The sequence below is a fragment of the Boleophthalmus pectinirostris genome, unplaced genomic scaffold (genome assembly GCF_026225935.1).
Source record: "Boleophthalmus pectinirostris isolate CB_2022bp ecotype Guang Dong unplaced genomic scaffold, ASM2622593v1 HiC_scaffold_17, whole genome shotgun sequence".
Classification (NCBI taxonomy): Eukaryota; Metazoa; Chordata; class Actinopteri; order Gobiiformes; family Gobiidae; genus Boleophthalmus; species Boleophthalmus pectinirostris.
This window is the reverse complement of record NW_026571115.1, coordinates 16,950,305-16,969,919: the sequence shown is the minus strand read 5'-3', so window position 1 is coordinate 16,969,919 and position 19,615 is coordinate 16,950,305. Positions and strand designations below refer to the sequence as shown.

Here is a 19,615-nt window from a genome sequence, read left to right as displayed (position 1 = left end):
AAATTTACAGTCGCTTCTTCTTTTAGTGCTGCTGCTTGGCCGGTGCGCGGGACCGCATCAGTCCCTCGCTCCATTGTAGCACGTAGTGTGCGCTTTCATCTCTTCTGACAGGTAAGGCACGCCCGATACTCCTCCATTCATTCATCCATGCCCAAATTCTTACCGGTGTCTGCCCCTAGTTCCACGGGTGAGCCCAGTGAGTCCCTCGCTCTATTGCGCTTTGCTGTGCGCCGCCGTGTCCCCTAAACCAGGTCGGCAGGTAACCAAGCCCTACTACAAAGTATTACCTGTGCCAATCAACCTCCTGAGTTGTGTTCTGTTTGTAGCGTGTGCCAGTCCACGTTGTTCGGACCACGTCTGGACGCAGTAGTTCTGCGTAAAGTGTCTTTGATTCAGCCTGGGGTTGTGCACTGTTGTGCGCTATTGTTTAGCCCAGAATCTTGTACTGCAGGCTCAGATTTTAATTCCCAACAATTAACTTTAGGTGTCAGCGGTGGCCTGCAGTGGCGCGAGCACACCGCCTCTGCGGTTTTGTTTCAGTTTTGTTTCTGTTTTTGTTTTCTTGTTTTGCTATTTTGTTTCTGTTTTGTTATTTTTATCCTCTTCTCAACTGGCATATCTGTTTGTTGGTGTTCCCTCCACTGTCATGTTTTACTTTTTTCCCTGTTTATATTGATGTAGCTACTTTTAAAGAACTTAAATCTGCGTTTTAAAATAGAGAAAATAAAAATTGTGTAAATGATGGAACCTGGCTCTCTCACACTCATTGATATGCTTACCTGTGTGTCTTACATTTAGACACTATTTCCCCAAACTAGATTTTGGGTGGTGTTGTTGCAACAATTTATCATAAAATTTACAACATCCAATTTGTTACCCCTTGTTTGCTGCCACACATGGAGACAAGCAGTCCTCCTCCAGGCTAAGTAGCATTAACCCGGAATTTACACCAGGAACATCACACACAAATACTGAGTTGAGCAACTGTGTCACTGCACACATTCCAGCCATCACACATGGCCAATGCAGACATCTTCTGCTGTGGCCCAACTGATGGTCCCAGGACTATTGTACCAGGACAGTGAAGGTAGACTGGAGACACTTCAGAGGCCTTTTCTGTTATTCAGATTTCAATAGGAAATCTGGAGGCAGCTGTTGAAAAGGCCCACCAGCATCCGCACATTATTCCTCCAGAGACAGACAGTTTTCTCCAGTAGCCAATCAAAACTCTGGCTCCATCCATGTGACTCAGTTTTACTAAATACTAATTACAACTAAATGTGCCCTCTCTACTCCGAGTCCATCTTCTCTCTGCTCCCCAGTCTGCATAGAGGTGAACCTCCTACGCAGAGCATCTGCATCAAAGGACATGCACCTCTGAAATTTTGTAACTATATGTCAAAATGATGCAGACAGCAGGGGAAGCGATGCAGACTATAAGGGCTGTGACTGGTCATCGCTACCACTGTTATACTCTCTCACTGTGGTGTCGGCCTATGGGCCGAACAGCAGTGCAGAGTACCCGGCTTTCTTGGAGTCCCTGTTAGGGGTATTAGACAGTGCACCGACCGGGGACTCCGTTGTTCTACTGAGGGACTTCAGCGCCCATGTGGGCAACGACAGTGACACCTTGAATGGGGTGACTGGGAGGAACGGCCTCCCTGATCTGAACCCAAGCGGTGTTCTGTTACTGGACTTGTGTGCTTGTCACAGTTTGTCCATAAAGAACACCATTTTTGAGCATAAGGGTGTCCATCAGTGCAAGTGGCACCAGGACGCCCTAGGCTAGAGGTCGATGATCAACTTTGTCGTTGTGTCATCTGACCTCCAGTCACGTGTCTTGGACACTCGGGTGAAGAGTGGGGATGAGCTGTCAACTGATCACCACCTAGTCATGAGTTAGGTCCGCTGGCGGAGGAGGAAGCCGGAAAGACCTGGCAGGCCCAACCGTGTAGTGAGGGTCTGTTGGGAACATCTGGCAGAGCCCTCTGTCAGAGGGACTTACAACTCGCACCTCCGGGAGGGAATCTCACAGACTCCAGGGTAGGCTGGGGACTAGAGCCCGACCGATGTATCGGTTGGTCGATATTATTGGCTGATATGGGCTCCTGAAGTTATATCGGCTATAGGCCGATATGCTTGCTGATATGGGCCGATATTTCACGTGGGCATGTTATACCTCGTTGTAAATCTTAGACTCTACATTATGTTCATTTAATCCAATTTACAGACAGATAAATGTCCTAATATGTGGCTCCACATCAGTATTTATCTACGGAGTCATTTGTCTGTGTGTGTGTCCACAAGGTCCCTAAACGCACCCCCAGAGTCACGTCACTTCACTCACGTGTTCTTGTTTACACCCGTAGCTGTGCGCAACACTGAGATTATATTCTTTTTACGGACAATCGGTTTGAGTCTGGATTAAAAGGACATTTATTAGCGCAGACTTGTGATGTGAGGAGGAGCCTGTGTGAGCGGTGAGTGTTGGAAATACATCGACTTTGAAGCTAGTTTAGGTTAGCGATTAGCTGCTGTAGCTCCACATTTATGCATATAATTAATTACCGCGGTGCGCAGCATTTACGGTCCCGACACTCAGTCCTGGTTCAGTTCTGGTTTAGTCCTGTTTACACATGGTTTAGATCTGTTTTAGTCCTGGTTTAGTCCTTTTTCAGTCCTGGTTTAGACCTGCTTTAGTCCTGCTACCCATCACTAGTAGCTAGAATGTGATCTACTGTATGTAAATATGACACAAAGAGGCAGAAAAACAATAAATGTTGCCTAAATAAACTCAATTTAAAATCCACTAGAGCCAAACCTAATTTTTTTAAACAATTCAAGATTTACAGTGAATTTTTACATCGCTAAATATATCGGTGATTATACCGTATATCGGCAGCTCCAAACCCCATTATATCGGTTTCATATTGGCCACAACAAAATCCATATCGGTCGGGCTCAACTAGGGACATGGAGTCTGAGTGGGCTTCGTTCTCGGCCTCTATTGTCAATGCGGCTGCTCATAACTGCGGGCGTAAGGTCTGTGGTGCCTATCGCGGCGGCAATCCCTGAACCCGGTGGTGGACACCAGAAGTAAGGGATGCCGTCAGGCTAAAGGAGTCCTATCGGACCTTGTTGGCTCGTGGGATTACTGAGGCAGCTGACGGGTACCGGCAGGCCAAGCGTGCTGCAGCCTGTGACCGCAGAGGCAAAAATTTGGGAGCTGGGAGGAGTTCAGGGAGGTCATGGAGGAGGACTATTGGATGGCTTCAAAAAGGTTCTGGCAAACTGTCTGGTGCCTCAAGAGGGAGAAGCAGTGCTTCACCAACACTGTTTACAGTGTGGGGGGAGAGCTGCTGACCTCGACTGGGGATGTTGTTGGGCAGTGGAAGGAATACTTTGAGGATCTCCCACCATCACATCTTCCAAGGAGGAAACCGAGGCTTGGGACTCAGAGGTGGACTCGTCCATCACCCTGGCTGAAGTCACTGAGGTGGTTGGCAAGCTCTTTGGTGGCAAGGCTCCAAGGGTGGATGAGATCCGTTCCAAGTATCTTAAGTCTCTGGATGTTGTGGGGCTGTCTTGGCTGACACGCCTCTTCATCATCGCGTGGCGGTTGGGGACAGTACCTCTGGACTGGCAGACCGAGGTGGTGGTCCCTCTGTTTAAGAAGGGGGATCGGAGGGTGTGTTCCAATTACAGGGGAATCACACTCCTCGGCCTCCTCAGTAAGGTCTATACCAGGGTACTGGAGAGGAGAATCCGGCCGATAGTCGAACCTCAGATCCAGGAGGAGCAGCACGGATTTTGTCCTGGTTGTGGAACACTGGACCAGCTCTACACTCTCCATAGGGTGCTCGAGGGTTCATGGAAGTTTGCCCAATCAGTCAACATGTGCTTTGTAGATCTGGAGAAGGTGTAGGTGCAAGCGAGAGCCAATCATTGCCTCATGCAGCTATATTTGGAATTATTTCAGATAAAAATTAAGGTTAAATTGAATAGCAATAATAAAAAATGTTCTTTGTAGGACGATTACTATTACCTGAGTTAGGGGGTACTTGGAATGTAAATCAAAGTTTAGATGGGGTATTGGAGACAAAAAGGTTTGTACCTACACAAACAACACAATGCTGCTAAAACACTATATTGTTTAGTAGCAAAAAATTTGATTTAGTGTTGAGTATCACTTTAAATAGTGCTTGTTTACTTAACAAGAGTATATTTTTCTATTATCCCTATTGCATATGACACACTTATAAAGTTCAGAGAAGAATCAGACAAACATTTGATTAGGTTTTTATTTAGGTTTCAAAAAGAGTGTACAGAAAACATTCATATTTTATGAATGCTTGAAAAAAAACTTCAAATAGGAGTAGATTGTTACTCAGCAGATTCACCCTAAAATAAAAATATGTGTTAAATTTGCCATTGTTTTTAGTATGTTATTTTAAATTATTAGAAATTATTACCTTTCCAGCATCACGGCTCTTAGCTCTGAGCTTGTTGACCTGGGACTCAGCGATATCAGCACGCTCCTGAGCTTCTTCAAGTTCATGCTGAACCTTCCTGAGTCTGGACATATGAGTGTTTGCTTGCTCCTCCTATGAATTTTTAAAATAATTTGTCAACTTGCTTATGATAATAAAATTTTAAATATATTATAATTATTTAAACTCACAGCCTCCTCAGCCTGTCTCTTGTAAGCTTTGACTTTGAGTTGAAGCTTGTCCACCAGATCCTGGAGTCTGTTCACATTCTTCTTGTCCTCTTCAGTCTACAAATATAGGTTAGGTTAGATTTTTTTATTCGTATCCATAGGTAAATTTGTTTTGCAGATTTGAGGGGCTGGTCCCACATTTTATATCTCATTCATCCACACTATACACAATAGAATATATAAAAAAACACAAAGTGTTACAGTGCTCCAGAGCATAATGGTTTTGATTCACAAATAATTAATTCATCACCATAAAAATTAAAAATTACAATAAATGTTACATATATATATATATATATATATATATATATATATATATATATATATATATATATATATATATATATATATATATATATATATATGTATGTGTATATATATATATATATATATATATATATATATATATATATATATATATATATATATATATATATATATATATATATATATATATATGTATGTATATGTATATAAACACAACTTTCCAAGACAGGGTAATAAAATTGATTAATGGCAGGTCCGACTTGTTTTTGGAAACATCTTTTAGAACACTCTGGGACATCTACTGTAACTGTCTTGAGTACAGGGAGTCCAAGTTGTTCTGAGAATGACCAGTTGCCTTACTTGCCCTTTTAACCAACTGATTAAAGAAGTTCTTGAGTTCATAAGACCAGTGAAAAAGTCTATAAAACTGATTTCATAAATGTTTTATAGAACAGCATCATCATGGTTCTACACGGAAGAAAGACAATTTTCTCAGACAATGAAGACTGGTGACCTTTTTTACACACATCAATACAGCTGTCATCAAAGCTCAATTTAGAATCAATGGGTTTTCCAAGATAATCAAATTCTCAATAATTGGTCCATGTTGGTAAGTAAAGTTATGAGAATAAATTACATGAATTCTGGAATACTGAAAATTGCATAAGAAAAGTGAATATTATAGGACACTGTGATGACTAAATAGCTGTTGTGAACGAAGGGGCTTGTATTTACACTAACCTGGTAGGTCAGCTCCTTGACTCTACGCTCATATTTGCGGACTCCCTTCACAGCATCAGCTCCACGTCTCTGCTCGGCTTCAACTTCTGCCTCAAGCTCACGCACCTTTAAAATTAATAATGTATGTTTGACTTGTCATCTTTGTTACTGTGAATTTCAATAAAATTTCAGCTGACACACACCCTGGACCTGTCATCTTTGTTATTTAAAAAAAAAATAAAAAAATTAAAGAACAGTTGACACAAACCCTGGACTCCAGTTTCTGGAGCTGCTTCTTGCCGCCCTTCATGGCCAGGTTCTCAGCCTCATCCAGACGGTGCTGCAGGTCCTTGACAGTGACCTCCAGGTTCTTCTTCATCCTCTCCAGATGAGCACTGGTATCCTGCTCCTTCTTCAGCTCCTCAGCCATCATGGCAGCCTGAAATGTTGGTCATTGTAAATTTGTTCAGCTATAAACTGATTTTGGCACAACACACTGTGTTTAAATCAGTGAGCTCACATCAGTGATGGCCTTTTTGGCTTTCTCTTCAGCATTTCTTGCTTCTTGAACACTGTCATCCACTTCACTCTGAACCTGGACCAGATCAGACTCCAGCTTCTTCTTGGTGTTTATAAGACTGGTGTTCTGTTAGACAAGGACATATTTATTTGATATTTTCAGCTTTGCATTATCTACATGACTGATTTCAAGACCCAAACCTGAGAATGAAGCAGTCCAACACGCTCACTAGCATCCACCAACTCCTGCTCAGCCACTTTACGTGCTCTTTCTGTCTGCTCCAGAGCAGCTCTCAGCTCCTCAATCTCAGCCAGCATCAGGCCATTTCTGCGCTCCACCATGGCCACCTGCTCCTTCATATCTTCCTGTCCTCTGATGGCATCATCAAGGTGCAATTGGGCATCCTGGTAACAGAAATAAGGACATTGTATGGATGTAATTTTGAATACAAGCTTCAGTTTACTGTATGCCTCTTTTCTTACCTTAAGCTGGCCCTGGACATTCCTGAGCTGTTTCTGGGCCTCAGCTGCCTGTCTGTTGGCATGGCTCAGCTGAATCTCCATCTCATTCAGATCTCCCTCCATCTTCTTCTTGACTCTAAGGGCATCATTCCTGCTCCTGACCTCAGCATCCAGAGTGCTCTGCATGGAGTCAATGATTCTCTGGCTGTTCCTCTTTATCTGCTCCATCTCCTCGTCTTTCTCTGCAAGCTTCCTGTCAACTTCACCTTTGACCTGGTTGAGCTCCAGCTGGACTCGGAGAATCTTGGCCTCTTCATGCTCTAGAGTGCCCTTGTGAAAGAGAATTACCAATTATTATAGTAATAAGGACATTTATTTATTTCAAAATGTATTTTATTAATACCTCTGCTTCTTCCAGGGCTGTTTGTATCTCAGACTTTTCAGTCTCAACAGTCTTCTTGGCCTTCTCCAACTCGTGGATGCTCTTTCCAGACTCTCCAATTTGTTCAGTCAAATCAGAAATCTCCTCTGAGAAATAAAGAGAAGTTGGTTCATACATGTTATTTTGCACAGAATAAAGGCCTACTTTGACTTTTCCCTTCATTTTATGTTCAGAACATACGCTGCAGGTTCTTGTTCTCTCTCTTCAGGGTTTCCAGATGATCCAGGGCCTCCTCATAAGAGTTCTTCATCTTAAAGAGTTCAGTGCTCAGAGAACGAGCCTCCTTCTGGGCTCCCTCCAGTTCAGCTTGGCCCTCCTCATACTTCTGCTTCCACTCTGCCAGAACCTGAAGAATTTTATTTTTAGATTAAATGTATATTCACCATTAACATGTTTTAATATCTTTTTTTTACCTTGTCGAAGTTCCTCTGCTTCTTGTCCAGATTGGCAGCCAAAGCATTAGCTCTTTCCACATCAATCATGAGGTCCTCCACCTCACCCTGCAGCCTCTGCTTAGTCTTCTCCAAAGAGGCACACTTGGAGTTCACAGCCTCGATGGATTCCTCAGCCTCCTGCAGACGCTGGGCCAGCTTTTTCCTGTGATAAAGGAATTGAAGAACAAAGTCAGATACAAAATTTGCTGGACTTCAGTATTCAGAAGAATTGTCCTACTTACTTGGCCTCCTCCAGCTCCTCAGTGCGCTGAATAGCATCAGTCTCATACTTGGATCTCCACTGAGCCACTTCACTGTTGGCCTTGGACATTCCTCTGCAGCTCGGCCTTTGCTTCCTGCTCCTCCTCATACTGCTCTCTGAGCAGATCACAGTCATGACGGGCAGACTGTACAGCATGAGCCAGGGCGTTCTTGGCCTGTGGAAATGTATTGTCAATGTAGTGGTCATTCATTTCTATACACCAACTTTTTTTAAATTTTATTTTACATACCTTGACTTCTTCCTCAACATGTCTCTTCAGCTCTTCAATCTGCTGAGTGAAAGCCTGCTTGCCTCTGGTCAGCTGAGAAACAAGAGCTTCCTTCTCTTCAAGTTGACGAGCAAACTCACCTGTATTACACAGCATAATTTAGTATTCACACACAACCCAGAGACGCATAAAATTGAACAAGTTTTCAGCTTTGAGACTGTTACCATTCTCTGTCTGGAGTCTTGCTTTCTGAGCATTAATGTCATTCAGCTGACGGACATTCTCATCATTTTTGGCCTTGAGCTCACTCAGCTGGTCCTCAAGTGTCCTGCACATTTTCTCCAGGTTGCCCTAACCAGAAAGATTTCAAGATATTTTGCATGGTTGTCAACTGATGCCAACAAGGATGATGCATTTGTTGGTGTCTTAATTACCTTTGATTTAGCCACAGCCTCCATGTTGCTGGAAAGGTCATCAATCTCCATTTTGTACTCGCTCTTCTCTTTCTCCAGCTTCTGCTTGACACGCTGAAGGTTATCGATCTGCTCTCCCAGCTCAGCCACACTGTCAGCCTGCTTCTTGCGAAGGGCTGCGGCTGTCGCCTCATGCTGCAGAGTGGACTCCTCAAGATCACGACGCAGTTTCTGGAACTCAGCCTCACGTTTCTTGTTCAACTCAATCTGAGCAGCAGTGGCTCCACCGGCTTCCTCCAGTCTCTCACTGATCTCCTCAAGCTCCCTGGAGAGGTCGGCTCTCTGCTTCTCCACCTTTGCACGAGCTGCTCTCTCAGCTTCAATCTCCTCCTCCAGCTCCTCAATGCGAGCCTACATTTGATCATAGGAACAGAAAGTCTTTTTTTTTTACCTGAGCTGAAACACTTGTCAGAAACAGTCCCGGTAATTACCTGAAGCTCCTTGATTTTCTTCTGAAGCTGAGCACCAAGAGACTGCTCATCCTCGATCTTGCTGAGGAGCTGGCTGGTCTCAAAGTCCTTCCTAAAATCACATTTTCATTAGTATGTGTATTGTTATTATTAATTTTCTTCTTATTTAATTAATTAACACAATTTACTTTTTGATCTTCTCTTCAGATTGCTGCTTGTCATTCTCGAGGTCCATGATGGATTCCTGGGCCAGTTTCAGGTCTCCCTCCAGCTTCCTCTTGGCTCTCTCAAGGTCCATGCGGAGCTTCTTTTCTTGTTCCAGAGACCCTTCAAGCTATCAATTGTAATAAGAGTTTAATGTTATTTTGCTGAGATTCTGAAAAAGCATTGAGATTAATGATGGAATAAAACTATATGGCCATACATCATCAACTTGCTGTTCCAGCTTGGTCTTGGCCTTGGTCAGAGTGTTGACTTTGTCTTCCTCTGCCTGGAGGTCATCCAGAGTTTGCTGGTGGGACTCTTGGAGGGCTTTCTTTTCTTTGGTCAGCTTGGCAATAGCTTCATCTTGAGATGCCATCTCCTCTGTCAAGTTCTTCACCTGTATGTGAATTAAGTATGGAATATTATTAGCTTAGTTCTCTGTCAGTAGTAAAATTTCATCTTCAGTTATTTTCACCTTGTTCTCAGTGGCATGTTTCTCTTTCTCCACTTTAGCCAAGGTGAGCTCCAAGTCATCAATGTCTTTCTTCAGCTCAGAGCATTCATCCTCCAACTTCCTCTTCTTTGCTGTCAGCTCAGCATTGATTTCCTCCTCATCCTCCAGTCTCTCAGTTGTCTCTTTGAGTTTGGCCTCAAGTTGGATTTTGCTTTTGATGAGTCCCTCACACCTCTCCTCTGCATCAGAGAGGTTTTCAGTTTCCTAATGAAAGTATATGTGGAAAAAATAAGTTAATTGAAATAATTAATAAAATTTAATTAAATTTAAAAAATATATTTATTTCTTTATTCTTTTACTGACCGCTGCCACTTGCAGCTGCAGATCATTCTTCTCCTGTAACAGGGAAACCATTTTCTCCTCCAGCTCTTTCTTCTTGGCTAGAGCAGCTGCCAGATCAGACTGCATCTTCTCATAGTTTTCTTTCATTTGCTGGAGCTCCTTCTCAGTCTCAGCACTCTTCAGAAGGGGTTTGATCTTAAAGTACAGTTTCAGCCATGGCCAGTTTTTCACATTCATGAAGGAACGGATGTTGTACTGGATGGAGTAGATAGCTTCTCTGGATGACAAAAAAGTTTAAGTACGGCATTTAAATTATGGCTCACTTTATACATGGATAAATGATTGGATATATAGATAATAAAGTATACCTTCTCGCCATCATCTTGACAAACTCCTTCCTCATAACATATCCTCTGCAGAGAGCCTGAGTCATGGTCACCAGTTCAGCCAGTTTCTCGTCTCTCATCTCCTCAAGAGTACCCAGCAGACCAGCTTTGAAGAACACCTATTTTTCAACATAATAAAGTTAAATCATCTGGAAACAAGCTTTCCATATCTGTTATTGATGAATTTAACTTAATATTACCTTGGTGTGTCCAAACTTATACTGAGTGTGATCCACATCAATGGAGCCAAGCAGCTTCTCTGAAGCTTTCTTGTTGTCAATGAACTGTCCGTCAGGGATGACACTTGCATTCAATACTTTATATCTAATGTACACATGAGAAAATTTATCTTGAGCATTACTGCATATTTCCCACTTTTCTGTATAAGTATTATCAAAACCCTTGATGTGTTAAATTTGTTAAACTCCATATTTACAAACCTCTGCTTGAAGTCACCATAGAGGATTCTGCTGGGGAATCCCTTTCTGCAGATTCTGATGCCCTCCAGCACACCATTACACCTCAGCTGGTGGATGACCAGGAAGTTCTCCATAAGACCTGTAGTTTAATGTCATGTTGATTATTAAAATGCTCAATCACAGTGATAGACTTTTTTTTTTTCTAAAAAGGAGATGCTTACCTGGAGTCTTTGTTTCATTGGGAATCAAACAACGCACAAAGTGAGGGTGAGTGCTCCTCAAGTTGGTCATCAGCTTGGCCAAGTTTTCCTGAGGAGGTAATGACACATGACACATTTTATAACATGGATTAAGTGATGTACATAATATGAAAAAAAACAAACAAAAAAACAAAACAAAACCATACTCTGAAAAGAGCAGACACCGTCTGGAAGGAACCACCCTTCTTCTTGCCACCCTTCTTGCCACCACCAGAGGCCTCAGCTTTAAACAAAATATACATACATTTTTGGCAATCATTATTATTTATTATTCTCATAGATTCTCTTACCCTCAGCCCCGCCATGGGCAGCATACAGGAAGCACAGCAGTTTGTTTGCAGACTTCTGGTAGAGCTGAACAACTGAGTCGTTCAGAGGGTCCTTGTTCTTGTCCAGCCAGCCACTGATATTGTAGTCTACTGTACCAGCATAGTGGACCAGAGAGAAGTGAGCCTCTGCCTTGCCCTTGCCTGGCTTTGGTTTCTCAAAGGCTTTGGTCTTGCCCAGATGTTGGTCATGCAGCTTGTTCTTGAAGGTTGTGTCAGAGGCCTTGGGGAACATGCACTCCTCTTCAAGGATGGCAAAGATGCCCATTGGCTATGAAGAATTTGTCGTTGTTAGGAATTTAACAAAATGTATGACATGTATGAAAATGTACAGATTACCTTTTCAATCAGCTCAATGCAGGCAGCCAAGTCCATACCAAAATCGATGAACTCCCATTCAATGCCCTCTTTCTTGTACTCTTCTTGCTCCAGGACAAACATGTGGTGGTTGAAAAACTGTTGCAGTTTCTCGTTGGTGAAGTTGATGCAGAGCTGCTCCAAACTGTTGAACTACAAATCAAAAGTAATTCACTATTTAACTCCATACTCTTCGTGAGCATGCTCTTTAAAATAGTGTTAAACTTACATCAAAGATCTCAAATCCAGCAATATCCAACACTCCAATGAAGAAGGATCTTGACTGCTTAGTGTCCAACATCTCATTGATACGGATGACCATCCACAAGAACATTTTCTCATAGACAGACTTGCACAGAGCACTAACAGCATTGTTGACCTTTACATAAGAGCAACCACAATAAATCAGAGAAATAGAAGAGTTCATGTAATGCCAATGACATTTTACAGGGCATATATAATTTTTTATTTTCTGCTGTTAAATTTTCCAAATATCATTTGGAATTCCTCTACTTATCATTGGCTTGTTTTATATTTAATATGTGTATTTATTTTGCATATGAAACACTGGCACAGAGTTCCCTTCAGAACAAATGAGATTTTTCTCATCTATGACTAACATTTTGAGGGGAAAATCTACAGGGTCTATCTCTTGTTACATCTGTAATCAATCTTTGTGAACATCAGTAAACACAAGCACTCCTAAGAGTAATATTAGGAGAGCTCTATTTTGAAGGAACCCTCTCTCCCTGTTTCAAGTTTTCCAAAGACGAAACCACTGCTAGCATGTTGCTAGCTGCTACAATTACAAAGAATTTACAACACAGAGCCTAGCCTGATGTTTTCTCTGACAAACTTTGGTTGTAGCCACGACTGTAAGTGAGAACTATTGCACAGTATGCACATGTGCTGTCCTATGATTTAAATTACACATATGTAGTGTGACAAACACCCCCCCCCAAAAAAAGGACATCAATATTAAGAAAATATTATTTTCAGTATACTGTCACAGTGACATTATTCATTAATACTGTTTTCTTTAGACAAGACATTATGCCGCATGAGTAAGATTGTGGAGCTAGTGACGATAGATAGATAAATAGATAGATAGAAAGATTTACCACATTACCTGTGGGACGGTTTGGCCTTTGGTCACCATCTCGTTTCCGACTTTGACTCTTGGGTAACAAAGAGCTTTTAGCATGTCAGCTGAGTTCAGACCCATGAGGTAGGAGATCTTATCAGCCACTAAAGGAAAAAAACAAAACAAACATATAGTACTTTACCATCCATCCATCGATTTTCTTCCTCTTATCCGAGGGCAGCAGTCTAAGCAGGGACTCCTAGATTTCCTTCACCCTGGGCACTTCCACCAGCTCCTCCGGGGAGACCCCAAGGAGTTCCCAGGCTGGCTGAGAGACATTGTCCCTTGAGCTTGTCCTGGGTCTTCCCTGGGGCCTCCTTCCAGTGGGACATGCCCGGAACGCCTCTCGAGGGAGGCACCCAGGAGGCATCCGGAACAGATGCCGGAGCCACCTTAGCGGCTCCACTTCGAGCTCCTCCTGTGTGACTGAGCTTCTCATCCTATCTCTAAGGGAGCACCTAGCCACCCTGCGGAGGAGTCATTTCAGTCATTACACAAAGCTTATGACCATAGGTGAATGTAGGAATGTAGACTGATAAATCGAGAGCTCTGCCTTTGGACTCAGCTCCCTCTTCACCACAATGATCCAATACAGCAACTGCATCAGTGTAGACGCTGCACCGATCTGCCTGTCAATATCACTCTTCATGTTCCCCTCACTTGTGTACAAGACCCAGAAATAATTAAACTCCTCCACTTGAGGCAGGGACTCCCCACCCAGAGAGGGCAAGCCACATTTTTCTGGTTGAGAACCATGTCTTTACATTGACTATATTTACTTCAAGTAAGATAATGTACAAGTTAGATCTGGTAAATTCTTGTAATTACCCTCAGTGCCATCAGGCTCTGCTTGCTCCTCACGCTGCTTCTGCTTGAATTTCATGTTGCCGTGATGCATCACAGCTCCAGTCAGCTTGTAGATGTTAATCTTCTCATCAGCAGTGAAGCCCAAGATGTCAATAGCAGTCTGTGAAATAATGCAACATGATTAACCTCAAATAATACTGTCATAAAAAACAACAAAACAACAACATATATGTGTGTGTGTGCGTGCGCCCTGGTGTATGAGTGTGTGTTTACTTACATCAGTTGCAATGAACTCCTCCACATCATTGATGCTCTTGACTGTGATTTCACCCTGGCTGATCATTGGGTAGTCATAGGGATTAGTGGTGATCAGAAGAGCCTCTGTATACAAAAAAAATGTACATATATATATATGTGTATATATATATGTATATATGAGAGGGAGAGAGAGAGAGATACCAGGAAAAACAACTGACATCTCATCCAGAAAAGTGCAGTACTGGGAACAGCAAAGATACTGCGCATCACCAATTTGTTACATTTTTACATATGTGCTGTTAACATACCCAACAGTTCAGGCTTGTGGCCAGTCATGAGCTGGTAGAAGATGTGGTAGCTCCTCTCAGCGGACAGCTGGAAGGTCACACGGGATTTCTCCAGCAGATCTGATTTAAAACAAAAATACATTTTAGGATTATATACATCCTTCTGCTTAATATTAAAATGTTGATATTGTTACTTATTATTTCCAGTGAATGACCTCTAAGACATGCATTCTTCAAATCAGTTTTCCCAAGAATTCTCTTAAGGGATGTTTTCCTTTCTACATCAGGTATTCATTTGACATTTCCTTCAAACTTACATGTTTCAATGTCAGCTGAAGCGAGCTTGCCACTAGTCCCAAAATGAATCCTGATAAATTTGCCCTAAATTTGATGGGAAATATGATTAAAACATCTGTATAATTTATGTCATTTTCATATTTAACCATATTTACTCACAAACGAGAGGAGTTGTCATTTCTCACAGTCTTGGCATTGCCATATGCCTCTAGCAGAGGATTAGCAGCAACGATTTGATCCTCAAGAGAGCCCTGAAAAAGATTTTAAAGAGTGCATTGTTATTCTGCAAACAGATTTTGTGTCAGTTTTATATATGAGAGTTTTTACCTGCATTTTGCCAGCTGCTGCCTGAGTGTCCTTCTTTGCTCCAAGAGCTGCAATTGTTGCAAAGTATTGGATGACACGCTTGGTGTTCACAGTCTTGCCAGCACCAGATTCTCCGCTGGTTTAGGAAAGATATAATCCTGAGCAATGGAATGTCATTTTATATGCTTTTATATGTTTCTTTTATACTTACGTAATCAGAACAGACTGGTTCTCACGATCTGAAATAGACAATTTATGGTAATGCTGAAATACTTATGGTATTGTTTGTTTGTTTTTCGTCTCTTATTGATGTTTTCTATAGCACATTTTATCTCACCTGTGAGCATGAACTGATAGGCGTTATCAGAGATAGAGAAGATGTGAGGTGGGGCCTCAATCCTCTTCTTGCCTCTGTAGGCTGCAACACAGACAGCATCGTATACAGGGAGCCACTTGTAGGGGTTCACCACGACGCAGAACAACCCAGAGTAGGTCTGGAATTTAAAAAAAAGTGTTTTGTACTAATTATGTAATATGTTTTTGAGTTTGCTTGGTGTATGTACTCACATAGATCATCCATGATGCATAACGCTCTTTGAGGTTATACAACACAGAAGGCTCGTTGAGGTGGGTCATCATGGCCATGTCCTCCATCTTGTCAAACTTTGGAGGGTTTCTAGGGTGGATGTCATCCTCTTTGACTGTTACAGTCTGAAGACAAATTGTAAACAGTATACATAATTATATAAAAATGTGACCATAATTAAACAAGTGCCTCAATAAAAGCTGTTTAAATAAGTAACAAATTTAAATGATAAAATAAAACTTGCCTTTCCATCATCCATCTCACATGTGGCTTTACCACCCTCTCTGCTGACGACTTTACATTTGACATACATCTCATCAGGATGCACCACAAAGTAAGCTGTTTTGGCATCAAATGGGGTAGTCTGGGCCGCAATCCTCTCCCTCTCTGGCTTCCGGAGGTAAATGGCCGCCGGGCCATAGGCCTCCATCTCCGCGTCCGTGCTCATGATGGCACTTTAGTGTAGTCTATAAAAAATTATTATGTAAGTCCGTCTTCCTTTGTTCACAAAATACTAATTCTAAAAGTTATTATACCTTGACTGCCACAGAAATGTAGACCCCTGGATGCCGTCTATGTCAAGTGGATGTGCAAAGTAAAAAATATAATAATAAAATAAAAATCTTAGTAATTCTTGGATTTATATAGGACTTTTAAAGCTTTACATGTCTTTCAAAGCTGTACATTAGGTTATTATTCATACAGTGGCCGTAAGCTACTACTGTAGCCTCAGCTGCCCTAACTGATGGAAACATTACAGAAACACGCCACTTTGTGCCAATGGCTTCTCCAACCACCAATGACTCACACACACCACTCTACCACCTGAGCCACTGTCACCCATTATTAAAGCTAAACAGAAAAATAAAAAAAATATATGAATAATTTAGAATACTTTAGTATATGTATAATAATAAATAATAATTAAAAAAGCAGAACAAATGCACAATTTCTTAGCTCCTTGAGCTTGACAGTCACATTCACTCACCTGCGTCTGATGCCTGTCAGTTAAGAGCTGAAGTCTAGCGCTGTGGTTTTATATACTCCTTATCTGCCTCCCTCAGCATATGTGATCCTCTTAATTTGGTCAGGAATACCTGATACCTGATAGTGATACATTATATGCATCAAAATCAACAATCATGTTCCCCAAATCAGTCTATGTATACTATCTTAACTGTGTGAATTGTTTATTATTGTATTATATTTTAATGATGTTTTTGGTTGTAATGTTTTCACAAGTCACGTAGTATGTCCAGTATGTTAAGTTGTAAAATGTAAAAGTGAACACCATTGCCAAGTATTTCAGAGGAGGTTAAATGATTTATCATCATTAAGAATAAATTTGGCTTGTGGTCATTCTGATATTACTGCCAGCAATGTTTAAATGTAGATGCAAATTAAAATGTCTTGGTGTAAAGTTGCATGACATGCAAATCTCAGATATCTGAAATCAAATTCAGTCTGATGTACTTTCCATCATGAGCAGTAACAGGTGTTAGATTTCTCCTGGGAAATCACTTCCCAAATCAGGTATTGCTTGCAAGCATAATGTAAGACAGGTTTTCACATGTAAGTTTATCAAATTTTTTTGTCACCAGTACATGGCAGATGTGAAACCTGCCCCCATCCCTTCTCCGCCTCCCCTTACCTGGCCTTTGTTTAGGCTCACCTGTGCTCTCTGACCTTCTTCTGTTATCTTAAAGCTGACACAGTGATCAGTGGTGATATGTGAGAATACACATATATGAGCTGGCTTGTCTAATAGTGGATGGTGTTTTAAAATAAATTCACTTTTAATTTATTTGTATTTTAACAAAAAACATTAAAATGTTTGGCAGTGTGACTGTATCACTTTTCTACAAAAAATTATAGAATGAGTTACTTGACAGAGACAGTTAATAAAGGTGTTGGCTTAAAGCGAAACATGTACACATTATTTTATAAAAATACGTCTTTATCTCTACTTAAAATATCTAAAAAGATAGAAGCAGTTTAATGCTGTAATTCAAAGGGGGTCCGGTGTGACATGAAAAATCACATATTTAAAAAAACAAAGAAACAAAAAACTAGATAGTGCTCAAGTGCTCATTTATGCACCAGGAATAGCTCTTTGGTTAAGAGTTTAAGCTATGGGTCAAAATGAGTAATTATATATTTTTTTCATTTTTCTAAAATACAATTTATCTGAAAGATTTTGAACAGCTAATTATTAAACTAGCATTCTAGACATTTTAAGTCTTATTTATTTATTAGAAATGTTTTAACATGGCCAATTTGTTACACAAATTGTGATATAATGTTTGGGAAAAGGTTTCCTTACAGAGTTCATTTGTTTTTAACAATTATTAACAATCCTAAACCCTTACCTAATTCACCCATATCTTAACCCTAAACTACACTATGTTGTTGAACTAATGAATGATTTATGTAATTGGGACCTGACTTTTGTCCCCATATAAGAGAGGTAAGTCCCCCATGATCTGTATACACATGAAGTGTGTACAGATTTGATTTTATAAAATGCCAATTGCAGCTTCAGTTAATAAGTTAATAATGTTGAGTGAAATTAATTATATGTTGCATTTAACAGGAACGTAGCCAGCTGAAGATTCAGATATCAAGACCTCGCACTTGACTTAAATCCAACTCCACCCCTTGAAATAAATATAGTTCTAAATACGGGGCGACAGTGGCTCAATGGGTAGAGCAGTGGTCCCCCAACCCCAAAGTTCAGAGGATGAATTCCGGCTCAGGCCAAGTTCTGTTGTTGTGTCCTTAGGCAAGAAACTTCACCCAGCTTGCCTAGTATGAACACGTTGTATGTGTGTGTTGATGGTTGGAGGGGTTGATGGTGCAGTCTGAGAGCATCACTTCTGTCAGTCTGCCCCAGGGCAGCTGTGGCTACAGTAGTAGCTTACAACCACCCAGTATGGAGTGGATGAATATTGACTACAGTGAATCTCTGTAGAAGTGTAAGACAATTTCATAGTTACTAAACTCAAATGGGGTCATGAGAGAGCAGAAGTATTCATTTCTGTTAAAATAGTAATGTACTGTGTGCTCTGCATGAATCAAAATATTACTTTCAACAAGTTAATGATGAGGGAACACTGCTATAACATGGCTGAAAGCTATTAAATGTTTATTGTAATGGCAACTAACAGCAGCTGTGTGTCACAAAACTGTAAATTGTTGTCCCTGTATTTTTATGTACTTATGTGTGATGTTCTTATGTGAATGTTTTTAAGCTGGTGGCTGCACCAGAATTGCCCCTGTGGGATGAAATAACAAAATATAATCATCTAAATCTAAATATTTATTTAACATAATACGTCCCCTTTAAATTGATTGTTGCCAAACTATGTCAAGTAACTAAGTAATCCCCATTTATATAGCACTTTTCACAGACATTTTTGTCACAAAGACGCTTTACAGAGCATTACATTCCAAGTACCATGTCAATGCTACTTGCAATAAAATACATGGATAAATTAATATCTGGAGGTCCAACTAAGATAGGTGAGGCATCTTGCCTGGATACTACATCATCTCCTCCTCTTTTAGATATTTAAAAATACATCTCTTTCTAAATATATGATTTCACCTTAATATGGTATGGTATGCACTGCATAAGAGATATCAAATGATTAACTCCTTAAAGTCTATTTGATTACTGTTCACATTTTAGTTTAATGTTTATGTTTGAGTGTGATAGCTTATGTATAAATAGAAAGGCATTTGATGGTCTAGTCTCATGTATCAGTAGCTTGATGGTGGTAGATTATTTAAGGAGCACTTCTGTCTCTTACTTGATATAATTTTTGACTGCAGATCTGAATAAAACACCTTTGAATGTGCTCATTTTAATGTAATGTAAAGTAAAGTAAAGTTAAGGTAACTTTCGCTAAGTTTTTGTTAAGTGTTTGACAAGTAAAAACATTAGGCACATTTGCTTGTAAAATGAATGCTTGAATACTAATAGCTGAATGAATGTACTAAATAAATCAGTAAATTCAAGCATACTGCACATTGGCCAAAAATATATGGTAATGAAATAATCTTTAAAACAATATAAATCATTTCAATGAATAAGCTTGTTTGATTTTTATTTCTTGAGATATTGGAAAAACAACGCTGTTATGTTAATCAATAACTAGTAATGCCTATTCTATAATATATAGATTGTGATAGATGGGAAGCCATTGTATGGGTTTAAATGATGTACAAGTGACAAAAACAAG

At 40.6% G+C, this 19,615-nt stretch overlaps 1 pseudogene; it reads right to left on the bottom strand.

The window, feature by feature from the left end:
• Positions 1 to 4,383: 4,383 nt before the first annotated feature.
• Positions 4,384 to 15,819, bottom strand: LOC110169799 (myosin heavy chain, fast skeletal muscle-like; annotated as a pseudogene).
• Positions 15,820 to 19,615: the final 3,796 nt, after the last annotated feature.